This window comes from Colobus angolensis, unplaced genomic scaffold, assembly GCF_000951035.1.
Source record: "Colobus angolensis palliatus isolate OR3802 unplaced genomic scaffold, Cang.pa_1.0 Scaffold214, whole genome shotgun sequence".
Classification (NCBI taxonomy): Eukaryota; Metazoa; Chordata; class Mammalia; order Primates; family Cercopithecidae; genus Colobus; species Colobus angolensis.
The window spans coordinates 7,609,551-7,624,326 of NW_012115311.1; positions in this window are offsets into that span (position 1 = coordinate 7,609,551).

Here is a 14,776-nt window from a genome sequence, read left to right on the forward strand (position 1 = left end):
TACATAAGCATAGTATGATTATCAAAATCAGGGAATTAAAATTATGATAACCCTATTATTTAATGCAGACCTTATTCAGAAATTGCCAATTATCACAATAATATCTTTGATAGCAAAAGAAAATTCAAGAATGTTTATTGCATTCAGTTGTTATGTATCTTTAGTTCTCCTTAATCTTAGATATTTCCTGTATCTTTCTATTTTATTTCATGATATTGACATTTATGAAGAGTACACAAGTGGCATCTTGTAGGGTGTTTTACCTGATGTTTCCTTATGATTAGATGAGGGCTATGTGTTTTTGAGCCAGACACATATAACCCTCAGTTTTATAGATCCTCATAATAACTATTGCTATCATTTTACAGATGAGGACTTGCAGATACAGGGAAGCAACTTCCCCATGGTCATGTAACTTACGATTGGCAGAACCAAGATTCACACATTGGGCATCATTCCAGAGTCCAGGGTCTTGACCCTTCACCATTGTTCTTTCACATGGGCAGGAGGCTGAAGTTATTGTATAATTAATACGTAATTATTGTGTCCCAGAACCTCTCTTTGTGGCTTTCACATTTGGTGAAATCTGAATACCACCCCAGTGGTATTCAGTGGAGTGGATATTTATATTTATAGTGGAGTGGATATTACCTTCTTGTGGGGTGGTATTTAAGATTTAGAGCCAAGGCCCCACCCCAGGTCAATCAAATTAAAATCTCTGGGGCTGAGTTCCAATATCTATGCCTCGCTTTATTTTTTTAAGCACCCAGGTGAGTCTAATATGCATCAAGGTTGTGAGTAACTTATAGGATTATAAACCTGTGGTTCCTGGTAACTTCTTAGGAAGTTGGCTAAAAAAAGTTTGTTACTATGGTTTTCCCTTTCAGAAAATGTCCACGTGGAAATGGTATTTTAAATCAGCCCTTCCAGTAACAACAGGAACATTCTGTTTCATAATCTTTACATTGGCTCTTTCCACATACAGTCTACCGTCAAAATCAGTCCAAAATCCAGCAATATCACTAAGCTCTTCATTCACTCTCAGAATTTCTTGTGTATAGATTGATGTCCACTAGCAGATTGTGACCCTCTATGAGATCAGAGACTATATCTCATCTCCTAGTGCCCCCAAATCAACTATAGCAGTACTTCATAATAGTAGGCACTCAGTAAGTGCTTGCCAAATGACTCCATTTTTATTTTCCCTTTTGCCCATTCCAACCCTTGAAGGATTTTGTTGTAATTACCTTGAAATCAGTGTTTAATCTTGAAAGTTTTAGTATCAAGCGCAAGGTTGAAGATTTCACTGTGTACTTTCCTTCTGTATTATTTTTAGCAATAGAACATATGATATGTCCTGCATGAATCCCCAGAGGCCTCAATGTCAATGAATCTTTCTCCTAAAATACATGTGTTTATCCCTAATCTTTGTCTTGGTTCTAAACAATGCCTTCCCAACGTGTAAAGAACAAATTTAAAGACGTCGTAGACAACCTTGAAAAAAGCTTATAATGGGACTTTAAGACTTCTATCTATCAGGTCTATTTTGTCCACATATTAATCTGCTTCTCTACCTCTGTAACACTCTAATGGGTTGGCCAGTTATCTTTTCTCCTTAAATTACTTTGCCTTTTTTTTTGTCTCCATGTTAGACAAATTGCCCACTCACCAGGCTAGAAGGACGGAAGAGGTCTACTAGGACATTTCTAGTGATGAAACTTACATTGGCTAATCCTCTGGCCTATAATGAAGAGGGTTTTCCATTGGCTTATAGGTCCTCACCTTGCCCTTGAGTGCCTTCTAGTTCTCAGGCTGTGGTTAGCTAGCCCTGATGATTCATATATAGTTTGTCAATCAGGTCTAGAGTATGCTATTTTGTTTTGTTTTTTTTAAAAAAAAAGAAAAACAAAAAACTTTTTGATCTAATCACTTATAAGACCTCTGCTTTGAAAGACAATTTTGTAGCAGGAATATCCCCAAAATTGTCCTTACTAGGGAGAAAATAATACTTTAAGCCCTCTCACCACATTTCCCCCTGGACTTTACTTCTTTAACAGTGAATATCAAGATGTGGCCTTGATTCTCTAGCCAGAGTGCTAACATTGATTACCTTAACAAATTTTTTAGTTTTGTTTTGGAAGTTCATAAATTCCTTAAAGTATTTCTTAGTTTATTTTTGCCTGATGATTTTTCGTCCTTAGACATGGCTTACTTTGGGGGTCTCTTCTCTTCATGGAAGACATCTTTCCATTTTTCCAGTGATGTTTGTTCCTTGCTAAGACCTCCTTTTTCTCCCAGTTGATGTAAGGAAGCATTTCCAGAACTGGAATGTTGAAAGATGCTTTGTTTTTTTATAAATGCAACATTCAAATAGGTTTAGGAAAAATATAGCTGGCAGCTACATAAAATTCAACTTTCTTGAGGGAGGCTTCCTGGGGCCTTTGAGATGCAAACCTACTTTGTGAGTCTCTGAAAAACAGAATTGATTTCACATGCCCCAAACTTGTTTGATTTTGAAACCCTTTTTCCTCCTGTCTTGCTCTGCCACAAAGAAGTGATAAGGACCACTGAAGAAGGAACTATCATTGTAAAAGACTGATAACAGAATTTTGGTTAGAGCTCACGGATCCTCTGATCTTTGACACTTACCTGAGGTTCCCAACGAGGTATTCTTTTAAAGCTGCTAAGATTTGTGTTTATTATTGTCTCTTAAAAATGTCCTTTGCATTTTTGAGCTAAATAATGCTAAAGAAGTTTTGGTATAAGTAGTAGGCAGAATTATCCCCCTTCCTCGAAAGACGTCCATGTTCTGATTTCTGGAAACTATGAATATGTTAGGTTACAGGGCAAAGAGGAATTAAGGTTACAGATGGAATTAAAGTTGCTAATCAGCTGACCTTAAGGTAGGAATATTATCCTAGACTATTCAGGTGAGCCAGTGCAACCACAGGGATCCTTACAAGTGGAAAAGAAAGTCAGAGAGAGACTGGAGGACCACGTGAGTGTGGAAAAATGGTTGGAGAGATGCACATTGCCGTCTTTGAAGATGGGGGAAGGAGCCAAGAGCCCAGGGATCTGGGCAGCCTCTAGAAACCAGAAAAGGCAAGAAAATTAATTCTCCTCTAGAACCTCCAAAAAGGACTGTGGCTCTGCTGACTCAACTGGAGCCCAGTGAAGTCCTTTTCAGACTTCTCTAGAATCATGAAATTATAAATTTGTATTGGTTAAACCCCTAAGTTTGTAGAAATTTGTTGTAGCAGCAATAGAATCCTAATAAAGTAGTAAACATGAGTGCAACCCAATAAGTTTTTTTTTTTTAATCAGAAAATTAAATACTGTAGTCCCAGCTACTCACGAAACTGAGGCAGGAGGATTGCTTGAGCCTAGGAGTTCCAGGCTAGCTTGAGCAACATAGCAAAACCCAGTTTCTAAACAAACAAACCAAAACCAAAGAAACAAAAAAAGGAATAAAATTCAATAGATATTGTCATTTTGGAATTCTTCTCTGGTACGCATTATATGGCTCAATGAGTTGGGGCAGGTTACTTAAACTTTCTGAGCCTTAAGTTTTTGTTTTTAATGTAAAATGAGAATAAAAGTAATTCCTGCATGGAGTTACCCTACAGATTATGTAAGGTCATCTCTGTAAACCAACATCGAGAAAATCTTATTCTCTTAACAGATAGTACAATATTTCTTACAAGGAAGAGACTAACTTTGTTTTGGAAATGCTTTTACAGGGTAAGACAAAAGGAAAGCATTCCGGAGTGAGAGGGTGACCAAAAAAATGTGATGGAGAGAAAGAAATAAAGATACTGTATAGTGGGTTAAAAAAAAAAACTTCGTGAAGTTTGCAGAATTCTAAAATGGATGATGAGAGTTGGTGTTTTGTGAAAATCGGTAAACAGGCAGATTTCTGTGTGGTTGATGCTGGGTTGGGTGAAGCAAAGACAGCACACATGCCTGCAGGGGCATGGGCAGAGGAGCCCCTGAGACTGTTAGGCCACAGGACTGCCCAAGAGTTTGAGAGGGTATTAACTATGCTTAAACTGTGTGGGACTTAAAGTGGATAGAGTATCAAAGAAATTTCAACTGCAGCTTAAGGAGCAGGCTCAGCACAGTTGACATCTGAGTGAAGCATATGAAGTTCTTTGTATAGTGCCAGCCACAGATTATTACTATCTTTTTTTTTTTTTTTTTTTTTTTGAGATGGAGTCTCACTCTGTCGCCCAGGCTGGAGTGCAGTGGCACAATCTCGCTCACTGCAACCTCTGCCTCCCGGGTTCAAGCAATTCTCCTGCCTTAGCCTCCTGAGTAGCTGGGATTGCAGGGGTGTGCCACCGTACCTGGCTACCTTTTGTATTTTTGGTAGAGAAGAGGTTTCACCATGTTGGCCAGGCTGGTCTTGAACTCCTGACCTCAGGTGATCCACCCACCTCGGCCTCCCAAAATGCTGGAATTACAAGTGTGAGCCACCACATTCAGCTAGACTATTACTATTACAGTGTTCACTGATACATAGTAGCCTGTCCACTTATGTGTCTATTAACCACATACCATTTCTGGTCCATTCCTCACCATCACGTCCCATAGGCTTTCTTTTCCAGTGAGTTCAAAAGTCACTTTAACAGGAAGGAATCATATGTAAAATCCATTTGTTTATTAAAGCCTATTTGATGTACCTTCACAACCCCTTGGATGATTGAAAGCCCCTGTTATCACTCACAGACCAAGCTGGTGTTTTTGAAAGGTAGTAAACTTCATTCTGTTGACATAAAGCCATGAGATAAAGGTCCTAGGAGATCAAACTCTCTGGAACCTGGACAGGTTGTGAGCAGTGTTTGCTTCTGTGACTGCAGCTTGGCTCTAATGATTGGGAGACAGCTGCAGAGCTGCTTAATGGCCATGTCAGGCTGGGTATGCCCGGAGCAGCCCTGGCATCTCCCTCCAGCCTCTAATGAACAGTGCTGTGGGGCAGGCACTGGTGATTCATTGGGCTCCTGTCTCATTAGAATGTCAACCAAAGCTCAACTGCCTCAAGCCCCTTGTGGAAGTAGGCAGGTTATAATTAGAACTAAATACAATCACAAAAGGTTAGTGCATATAAACTAACTCTTCTTTCTCTGAATGAAATGGGCTTTACTCTTTCTAAGACATATGTCATTTAGTACCAAGTTCAAGTACGCAAGAAATCTGACCATTTTTTTTTCTATAACTGGACTTAACTTCTATTTTGAGCCTATATTCTTTCAAGGTCTAAACATTTTCCCAAAAGTTGCATCTAAATGATGAGGTGTCTAGAATAGTAGTGACACATGGAGAGGAGTGTCTGCTTATCAAATGTTGTCACTGCTCCACACTGGGGCATCCTCTGAGGTGTTTTCATTCCTGTCTTGTCTTCAGGCATTGACCTATACAAGTCCTTGTCCCAACAGCAAGGCTTTCAAGTGTGCCAATAATCTGTGCTATGAAACTCTGTCTTTATAAATATGCTACTGCTCTCCTCACCCCCATCCAAGGTTCATATACAATGAGACAATCTGAGGTTGATCCAACCCATCTGCCTAGGTACCTCATGCAACAGATACTGTTCACCCTATTTGTATAATAGCTTGGATTATAGGTTAAGTAATTGAAACTGATTCTGGCTATTGAACAGAAAAGGGATATACAGGTTGAGTGTCCCTAATTTGAAAGTCCAACGTCTCAACTGTTCCACAATTCAAAACTATGTGAGCACTGACAGGATGCCAGAGGTAGACAATTCCATACATAAGTACTTAATACAAACTTTGCTTCATGCAAAGAGTAATTTAAAATGCTCTGTAAAATTACCTTCAGGCTATGTGTGTAAGGTATATATGAAACATAAATGAATTTCATGTTAAGAGTTGGGTTCCATCCCCAAGATGTCTCATTATATATGTGCAAATATTCCAAAATCAAAAAATCCCCAATCTGAAACCCTTCTGGTCCCAAATATTTCATAAACCTGTATCAGAAGTTTAGCAGGTGGCACACAGAATTAATAGATAACATGAAGAAGCACATGAAAGAAAATTGGCCAAATCTGGGGAGGTGAGGCAGCAAGCCCCATAGCCACAGAGACTTGCTGTGGAAGGATCAGACTGGCTATGGCTGGATCACGCGCTTCTGTATTGTCAACAAAATGGGATTATCTCCCACTTTACCTTCTGTGAAAGGAGAGGAGGAACTACTGCTCTCCAAATGTACACAGTCTTGGGTATTTGCCCCAAAGCGGAAGTAAGTGTATATGCTGGACTGAAAAAATATGGTCCACTCTATACACCATGCTATGGGTGGGATAGCTCCAGGAATCACATGGTTCTACCCAGGTGTCAAGCCCTGGGCCCTGGCTCTCAGGCCACAAACTTGAGGGTAGAAGTCTGGGCTAATACTCATGAGATGACCTTGAAGAATCTACACAAACCCTTATGGAAAGTGGGGAGCAGGATTACTGGTAAAAACCAATAACAGTGTGCATATGACACAGAGAACTGGTGGCCATTTAAAAGTCATGAATAGGACAAGAAAGCAACACTAGTGACCTGCCGAGACAGATGGCTAAGAAATGGATAAATATCCTGACATCTTATCACATGCCAGTAATGATTTGAGATAAAGATGACCAGAGGCCTCCCCTACCCCAGCACCTCAGTACAATTGAAGTCCCGCCCTAGGAACCTAGAAGTAACACGAAGGAAAGGAGAGAGACCCTGGAATGACTGAGATGTTTCTGTTCCCCAGTGAGACAGGACATCAAAATAAAAATTAACTCCAGTTAAAAAAAACAAACAAACAAAAAGAAAGAAAATTGCATTTATTTTTCCTGCTAGAATTTATAAACAGAATGTCAAAATTAATTATTGAATTGTGCAGATTCGAAAGGTAACTGCTAAAAAGAAAAGTGAAAGGCAGCAATTCTGTCTACCTATTGACTAGGAAAGGAGAGGAGCATAATTCATGAAATGTAGTCATTATGGAACCCTGTGGGACGACAGAACCGAGAAAGGGAAGGTGAATTTTCAGTCTCTGACAGCGGCAGGCCAGTTCTGATCAGGGAAGGGGGTTTGACTGACATCGACGCAGTGCTAAAATGCAGATGATACAGACAGAGCACTTCATCAAATCCAGAGCTGCGAATTAACCTTTACAAAATGAATGGCTTTTTCAGTGCTGAATAAAAGTCCCAGTGAAACAGAAGAGAAAAATGCTGGAACCATGCTCTAAATCTGTGTAAGATGGTGACCTTTGAATTCTAATTGCTTGCAGCTATCTTAATATGACATTTGGCATTTTTTAACCTTGCACATGATAAAATAACAAATTCTTAGAAAAAAATGTTGAGGTTAATAAGCTTCCCCCCAACAAAACTAGACTCCCTCTAGCTGAATAATACAAAAATTAAGACTATACTTTGGCTGCTTGACTTCCACCATGATATAGATTTTAAATTGGTAAATGGTTCTGGACTATGAAAATGGCTTGTTAAAAGGGCATTCATTACTATTTCTTTATTCATGAGGCCAGAGTTATGATAGAGTAAATTTACCAGCTTTCTGTCATTACCAAAACCTTAAACAATGAAGCATGAGAAACAGTGACACGTAGGAGAAGGAGCGAAGGACTAGGAGTCAGATCTCCCAGGGTCAAGAGCTGAATATACTATTCATATCAGCATGTTCTTAATCTGTCTGAGTCTCCATTTCTTGCTCTCTAAAATAAAACGCTTGCCCAGATTATCTCACAGGATTGTCTATGTGGATCAAACTAGACAACGCTTGTTTAAATATTGGCTGTATCAACTCCACATAAGGAATTAAATCTATAATAACTTAGAATTCATGGCTTAGTAACAAGGGTGCAGATTTAAAGTGCAGTTTTCCATCTTAGCTGTGTGAGCTGACTCTCACTTCCCTTATGTATATAATGGGAATAATCACCACCCTATACAGTTGTTGGTGAATGTTGGAAATATGAAGTGAGACTACTTCACAAGCTCACATTTACCAAATAAATGCATAAATATCCTTGAGTTACCACATAATATTTTCCTGTTGTATGCAGGGTGTTTCTTCTAATGCATCATTATGTGCTTAGGGCTTGTTTGTGGGATAGACAAATTATCATGCGAAGACTCTGGAGTAGACAATAACAAGTCAAACTGAAAAGATGGCTCTGTGGGGTAAGAAGGTGATGGGTGATCCCTGCATACAAACTCGGCTTGTATTTTAGAGAAATAGCTTACAATGGAAACATACTTTTCATCTTAAAAACCTTTGGTTTGGGCCGGGCGTGGTGGCTCATGTCTGTAATCCCAGCACTTTGGGAGGTGGAGGCGGATGGGTCACGAGATCAAGAGATCAAGACCATCCTGGCCAACATGGTGAAACCCTGTCTCTACTAAAAATACACAAATTAGCTAGGCGTGGTGGTGCACGCCTGTAGTCCCAGCTACTCAGGAGGCTGAGGCAGAAGAACTGCTTGAACCCAGGAGGCGGAGGTTGCAGTGAGCTGAGATCACACCACTGCACTCCAACTTGGTGACAGAGTGAGACTCCATCTAAAATACTACTACTACTACTACTACTACTACCACTAAAACCGTTGGTTTGGAGAACTAGTGTGCTCTTTTCTTAATTCATGTGTTCATCCACTCACTCATTTATTATTCATTCAAAAAATGTACCTCAAGCCATTGTCTTTTCTATGAAGAATAATCCCTTTACATCTACCAGGGGGTTGTGGGTATTTTAAATATTGGGATAACAACTAGAACAAGTAAGTTAATTTACAAAAACAGAGCTTTTTTAAAAAATCACCAAGTGGCTGAGTATGAAAAATTTAAAACTCCAAATGAACTATATTCCATAAGGTGACAAACTCTCCATGGCTGCGTTCCTTGTTGGCAGAATGATGGAAGCAGAAAGAATCCTTCATAGAAGGGGATACAAATAAGCCAGTCAGGGGACTTTTAACAAATTTTTAACGCCTGCGTGTGAAATACCTTACTGATCAAAATTCCAACGAGCCCTAGACATACGTTTCACACATACCCAAACTCTTTCTTCTGGGTCTTCTCTGAGTCAATGGGGACAGTATGCCAAAACCACAGGGCAGGGAAGGAGAAATGAGAGAGGCCCTCTCAGGCATTCCAGGTCTTACTAAGTGCATTGCAGAGGCTCTACAAAGACAAAAGAGTACAGTAGGGTGGAGAGGTCTTGCAAGATACAGAAGGCTAGATAGAAAAGAGCCCTCAGCAACCAAAAACAGCTGATAGCCAGGCCATAAAGGAGAAAATGATATTTAGAATCTTTGCCAGTGCTCAGATATCAAAGCTTTATGAAAGTAAAGTCCTGATATCTCTTTAAAATCTTTGAAGCTGTAGTCAACTGTGTTAAACTAAAGCTGCAGCAGAGCCCAGATCCAGCTCAATTACAGACTAAACTGATATACAGCACAACCTCCTCCCAACACATATGGTACCCCATCAGGAATTTTCCTGCTCTTTTCTGGGGTTAAATGTTGTTATAGCATTTCTTTTATACCCAAAGTCAAATATACAATAAAAAATTGTAGGACACATGTGGGAGCAAGGAAATGGGAGCCACAGTCAAGAGAGGAAGTAGTTACTAAAAGTAGACTCAGAGATTCCCAATATGTTGCAATCTTCAAACAGGACTTTTAAATAACTATAATACAAGTGGTAAAAGATATGGTGAAGTGAACATGCTGAACTGAGGGGAATTGCAACAGAGAGGAAGTACTAAATAAGAGAGATACTTGAAAATGGTAGAAAATATATCATAAACTGGATTAATAACACACTTGTCAAGCCAAAGCACATTTGAACAACTAAAAGATTGATGAACAAAAATTACCCCAACTGAAAACACAGAGATAAAATTAAAAATAAGAAAACAATATAGCATCTGAGAGACACAGGACAATATCAAATGGTTTATCATATGTGTAATTTGAGTCCCAAAAGTAGATTAGAAAGAAAATGGGCTGGAAGCAATTTTTTTAAAGATTAAAAAATTATTGGCAAACATAAAATTTTGCCAATAATTTTCCCAAATTGACAAAAGGCATACATCCACAGATATAAGAAGTTCAGTGAACTCCAAGTGAGAAAAATGAAAAGAAAACCATATCTTGTTGAATCATAGTCAAAAATCCAACTATGACTTTTTGCTAAAAATGAAAAATTAAGAAAAATATCTTAAAAGCAGTCAGAAAAAGGCACACCATTTTCAGAGGAGCAAATAAAATTTAAAGCCGATTTTTCAGAAACAACAGAAGTTTTAGGACTACAAAACTACACCTCTCAAATGCTGAAAGGATAAATAAACTGTCCACAGGTGACAAAAGTAAAAATTGACAAATGGGATTGCATCAAACTACAAAATTCTACACTGCAGGGAAACCATCAACAGAGTGACAAGCAACCTGTGGAATGGGATACAATATTTGCAAAACATATCTGGTAAGCTGTCAATATGCAAAATTTACAAGGAACTCATACAACTCAATAGCAAAACAACAAATACACTAATTTAAAAATGGGAAAAGGACTTGAATAGATGTTTCTCAAAATGGCCAATAAGTATATTAAAAATTCTCAGTATAACTAATCATCAGAGAAATACAAATCAAACCCACAATTAGATATCACCTCACACCTGCCCACAAGGTTATTATTAAAAAGACAAAAGATAGCAAGTGTTGGCAAGAATGTGGAGAAAAGTTAAACCTTACATGCTGTTGGTGGGAATGTAAATCTGTACAGCCATTATGGAAAACAGTATGGAGGTTCCTCAAAAATTTAAACATAGAACTATTATATGATCCAACAATTCTACTTGTTGATATATATTCAAAGAAAATGTAATCTATACGTTGTTAAAAATATATCTTCACTCCCATGTCGTTATCCACAGTAGCCACTATATGAAATAAGCCTTAGTGTCTAATGCCACTTAAATGGATACAAACATTCCATAAAAATTCCATATATATATATATGTACACACACACACGCACTAGAATAGTACTGCCTTAAAAAAGAAAGATATGTTCTCATTTGCAACAACATGAATGTACCTGAAGGACGTTATGCTAGGTGAAATAAGCCAGACACAAAAAGACAAACACTGTATGATCTCACACGCAGAATATAAAAAAGTCAAACTCACAGAATCAGAGAATAGAACGGTAGTTTTCAGAGGTTGAGGGAAATGAGAAGATGGTGGTCAAAGGTTACAAAATTTCAGTTAGGAAGGATCAAAAAGTTCTAGAGATTTCATACTCAGCATGATGAACTGTAGTTAATAATACTGGATTATGCACTTGAAATTCGCTAAGAAAGTAGATCTTAAATGTTCTCAGCACACACACACGATAACTATGTGAGGTAATTGATATATTAATTAACTTGATTTTGGCAATCATGTCAAATGTATCAAAATCAGAACATCACACTGCATGCTAAATATAAACAAGTTGTATTTGTTAATTATGCCACAACAAAACCAGAAAAAAAAAATGTTGACCTAGAATTTTACATACAATACAATCACATTGAAAAATTAAGACAAAATAAACAACTTCATTCAGACAAACAATGAAATAATACATTGCTAGAAAAACTGCACTAAAGAAATATTCAAAGAAATTTTTCAGGGGGAGGAAAAGCGATATCAAAAGGAAGCCCCAAGGGTGGGGCCAAGATGGCTGACCAGAAGCAGCAGTGCTAGGAGGCTCCCGTTGAAAAAATAAATAAATAAATAATAAGCATGTGAATCCTTCACTGGTAACCAAGGTATCCAGGTTTTCTCATCAGAATTGACTAAAAGGCTGGCGTGACCCACGGAGAGAAGGAAGAGCAGTGTGGTGAACCCACAGATCCAAAGATCCCACTCATGAACCCATGCCACAGGGGCCTACCATCCCATCCCTGGAATGCACAGATTCTTAAAGCCTCTCAGCTGGAGTCTGCTTAAGCCTGCCAAACTCCCAGGGAAAGGGGCGACCAGCATCCTCTGCCACTGCCTGCTGTGTAAGCCTTTTGAGCTTCTTGAGGGAGGTGCGGCAGCAGCCAGCTGGGACTCCCAACTGCCTAACACAATAAGCTCCCTGGGCAGGAGTTAGGGCAGCACCCATTTCTATAGCTGTGCTTTTCCCCTGCTGGAGCCAGAGAGGCTGGACAGCTTGGTCCCAAGACTTTTCCCCACAGCCCAACACACCAGCTGTGGCAGTCTGCAGCCAGCGTATCTCTTCAGGCCTAACCCTGACCCATTCTTCCTCAGTGGACAGGGCTTCCTTGCAGGATCTCCAGTAACTCCAATCAGAGGCTCAGGGACAGACTTCAGATCTCCCTGGGCCTGAGCCCCTAGCAGGAGAGGAGGCAGCAGTCTCCACAGAGCAGCAGACTTAGCCTCTCCTCCTGGAAATTCAGGCAGTCCAGACGAGTGGGTTTCCCCCACAGCAAAACACGCCCTCTCCACTAAAGGACAAAGCACTTCGTTAAATGGGTCCTGCTCCCCATGCAACCCAACTGGGTGAGACCCTCCAATAAGGATTGTCAGACACCCTATACAGGAGCAATCCTACTGGTATCAGGTTGGTGCCCCTCGAGGTCAGAGGTCCCAGAAGAAGGAGCACGCACCCGTCGTCGCTGCTGTCCAACTGCCTTGAGTGACATCTCCAGGCATGAGAGCAAATCAGATGAATAGGGCCTGAAGTAAACCGCCAGCAAATCGCTGCAGCCCTACAGAAGAGGGACTTGACTATTGAAAGAAAAACAAACAAGCAGAAAGTGACAACAACAGCATCAACCACAATAACAAAAAAGTCCCCACAAAAACCCCATCCAAGGGTCAGCAGCCTCAAAGATCAAAACTAGACAAACTCACAAAGATGAGAAAGAATCCACAAAAAAATGCTGAAAACCCAAGAGGCCAGAGTGCCTCTTCTCCAAATGATCACAGTGTCTCTCCATCAAGGGCGCAGATCTGGACGGAGGATGAAATGGATGAATTGACACAAGTAGACTTCAGAATATGGGTAATAAAAAACTATAATGAGCTAAAGGAGCATGTTCTAACCCAATGCAAAGATGCTAAGAATCTTGATAAAGGTTAGAGGAATTGCTAACTAGAATAACCAGTTTAGAGAGGAACATAAACGACCTGATGGAGCTGAAAAATACAGCATGAGAATGTTGTGAAGCATATAAAAGTATCAACAGCCGAATCAACCAAGTGGAAGAAAGGATATCAGAGTTTGAAGAAAGAACACCTTCCTGAAATAAGACATGCAGACAACAATAGAGAAAAAAGAATGAAAAGGAATAAACAAAGCCTCCAAGAAATATGGGACTTCATAAAAAGACCAAACCTATGATTGATTGGAGTATCAGAAGGAGACAGGGAGAATGGGAACAAGCTGGAAAACACCTCAGGATATTATCCAGGAGAACTTTCTCAACCTAGCAAGACAGGCAAACATGCAAATTCAGGAAATACAGAGAACACCATTAAGATACTCCATGAGAAGATTAACCCCAAGACACATAATCAACAGATTCTCTAATGTCAAAATGAAGGAAAAATTGTTAAGGGTAGCCAGAGAGAAAGGCCAGGTCACCAAAAAGGGAAGCCCATCGGACTAACAGCAGACCTCTCAGCAGAAACTCTACAAGCCAGAAAAGACTGGGGGGCAATATTCAGTATTTCTAAGGAAAAGAATTTTCAACCCAGAATTACAATTGGATGGAAATTGAACAACCTGCTCATGAATGACTCCTGGGTAAATAATGAAATTAAGGCAGAAAGCAAGAAGTTCTTTGAAACCAATGAGAACAAAGAGACAACATACCAGAATCTCTGGGACACAGCTATAGTAGTGATAAGAGTAAATTTATAGCACTAAATGCCCACATTAGAAAGCTAGAAAGATCTCAAAATAACACTCTAACATCACAATTAGAAGTGCTAAAGAGGCAAGAGAAAACTAATCCAAAAACAAGCAGAAAACAAGAAATAACTAAGATCAGAGCAGATCTAAAGAAGAGAGAGATGCAAAACAAACCCTTTAAAAAAATCAATGAATCCAGGAGCTGGTTTTTTGAAAAAATTAACAAAATAGATTGACAGCTAGCTAGACTAATAAAGAAGAAGAGACAGAAGAATCAAACAGACACAACAAAAAATGATAAAGAGGATATCACCACTGACCCCACAGAAATGCAAACTACCATCAGAGAATATTATGAACACCTCTAAGCAAATAAATTAGAAAATCTAGAAGAAATGGATAAATTCCGGGACACATACGCCTTCCCAAGACTAAACCAGGAAGAAGTTGAATCCCTGAATAGACCAATAACAAGCTCTGAAACTGAGGCTATAATTAATACCCTAACAACTAAGAAAAAAAAAAGCCCAGGATTCACAGCTGAATTCTACCAGAAATACAAAGAGGAGCTGGTACCATTCCTTCTGAAACTATTCCAAACAAACAATTGAAAAGGAGGGACTCCTCCCCAACTCATTTTATGAAGCCAGCATCATCCTGACACCAAAACCAGATGAGACACAACAACAACAGAAAACTTCAGGTCAATATCTTTGATGAACACCGATGCAAAAATTCTCAATAAATTACTGGTGAAATGAATCCAGCAGCACATCAAAAAACGTATCCACCACAATCAAGTCGACTTCATCCCTGGGATGCAAGGCTGGTTCAA